Below are 2,361 nucleotides of genomic sequence, written 5' to 3' on the forward strand. Positions count from 1 at the left end.
TCCCCTAGACTTAGAACTAGTTAAACCTAAGGACATCACACACATTCATGCCCGAGGCAGGATTCGAACCTGCGACCGTAGCAGCAGCGGGGTTCTGGACTGAAGCGCCTAGAACCGCTCGGCCACAGCGGCCAGCTACATTAAAGGCTTAACACGGTACTTCAAGTATTAAATTTAGGAAGTGCGTATACGTCTTGCGGCAGTAAGTTATGAAACGCAAATTATCCAGATTATATTCTTCCAGTATTTGAGAATGAACCAACGGCCTCGCCGCAGTGGTAACACCGGTTCCCGTCAGATCATCGAAGTTAAACGCTGTCGGGCTGGGCTAGCACTTGGATGGGTGACCATCTGGTCTGCCAAGCGCTGCTGGCTAGCGGGTTTCGCTCGCCCCTAGTGAGGCAATGTGAGGAGCTACTTGATTGTGAAGTAGCGGCTCCGGTCTCAAAAAGTGACATACGGCCGGGAGACCACGTGCTGACCACATGCCCCTCCATATCCGCATCCAGTGACGCCTACGGGCTGAGGATGACACGACGACCGGTCGGTAGCGTTGTGCCTTATGACCTGTTCGGGAGGAGTTTAGTTTTTTATTTGAGAATAAAAACACTTAGCGACCTCCTATAACGTTTCCGGTCTAATTGGAAGTAAGAACTTGAGTTTAGCGAAATGTCTGAGTACCTTCAGTTCTGCTCAGCTGTTTGAAAATCAAATAACGTAAGGGATTTACCAGCACAGTCAATCACAAATTTTTCTAAGGGGACGTTTCATATGTCGACCCTTAGCCGAGGATACCTCACTGGAATCTTCTGATTTTTTTCTTGTAGTTTGTGTAATTAGTGTAGCTATTGTTTATTTCCTGCTCAGTAACAAACTAAAATACTTACACGGGCAGTAATAACTTAAGTTGTGCTTGATTTTAATCACGTTTGTGAAGTCGGCCGTCAGCTAACTAAAGTTGGCCGCTTTCCTCAGGTTCAGAGGGGTAAGAGTACGGACACTGCAGGGTAAGAGGATGTGAGAGGGGGATTGTTTTATTGTTTATCTTCCAGTGTAGATAACTCACGGGTGTGCACGACTGTGGTACAACTTTCAAACGGAAGTAAAGTGGATTCGTGAATGCACATTATACAGACTGTCATCTTCAGATGTGGTAATTATTATTAGGGCAAGGGATATGAAATTATATTCAGCCTGTTTTAACGATATTCAAGACATGTAAAAACATTAATAACGTAATGTTTATACCAGTGAAAGCTGAAATATACGGCAGAGACAGGCGACCATTACGGGAGACGGGAAGATTGAAAAAGTATACTATCTTGGGAAATACGTTTGAGTTGGTCACCCTACTCGGAGGTAGCCTGTTCGAATCGTGGTGGTGGAAGACATTTTCACTGGTAGTATTTGGCTGGCGAGGGGAGGAGAGGTGGTAGCGTAAAATTCCTGAGCACCATCTTTGTGGCAATGCCATGTACTAGATTCCACACCTCTTTGCATGTGACGCTATTGTGCTGATTTGTGTACCGTTAAGCTCGCTGATTCTGTTTGTTGTATCAAGACGCTGCTTTCCACATTCTTCCTTCTCCCATCATCACACAGCCTCAAACATGAGATTACATCTATTACAGTCACCTGTACTCAGCGGACACCGCGAGCGGAGGAAACATGATGTTCAAATGGTTCAAATGGCTCTGAGCACTATGGGACTTAACATCTATGGTCATCAGTCCCCTAGAACTTAGAACTACTTAAACCTAACTAACCTAAGAACATCACGCAACACCCAGTCATCACGAGGCAGAGTAAATCCCTGACACCGCTGGGAATCGAACCCGGGAACCCGGGCGCGGGAAGCGAGAACGCCACCGCACGACCACGAGCTGCGGACTTTATAGGAAGAAATTCCTTCCCGATTAGGAGGCTGAAAATAGCCCTCTGGGTCTCCTGCCAACAATGCGATAAGACTCTCTTCTTTTCCTTCAAGTCCAGATCAAATTTCAAAATTTAATATGTTCTAGGTAGATGTTTTGAGAAACAATACTGTGCAAGATATTTTTAAAATAACGTATTCAACAGGCATCAGCATTAAGGCCACTTGATTTAACGACTAAAGCACTAATCGGAGAAACTTTCGAAATGCTGGTACTTTGGAATAGTTTTTATAACGTTTCAGTTGCCAAGAGAGTCCTGCATTGGGAAATCATGGGCCAAAGCGATATTTGCTGGGAGGATTCTGAGGAAAGTGAAAAGTTGAGAAATTAACTTTTCGAAGGTCTACCAACTGCATCTTCCCATCCGTCGTCATACTGTTGTAGTAATTCTTATCTGTGGCGGTTTGGCGCGCGCTGTCTTCACGCC

The 2,361-nt window shown here is 45.2% G+C and overlaps 1 pseudogene; it reads left to right on the forward strand.

The window, feature by feature from the left end:
* Nucleotides 1-257: 257 nt before the first annotated feature.
* On the forward strand, nt 258-375 carry LOC124617358 (annotated as a pseudogene).
* The last annotated feature ends 1,986 nt before the right edge of the window (nt 376-2,361 follow it).

Source organism: Schistocerca americana, chromosome 5 (assembly GCF_021461395.2).
Source record: "Schistocerca americana isolate TAMUIC-IGC-003095 chromosome 5, iqSchAmer2.1, whole genome shotgun sequence".
Classification (NCBI taxonomy): Eukaryota; Metazoa; Arthropoda; class Insecta; order Orthoptera; family Acrididae; genus Schistocerca; species Schistocerca americana.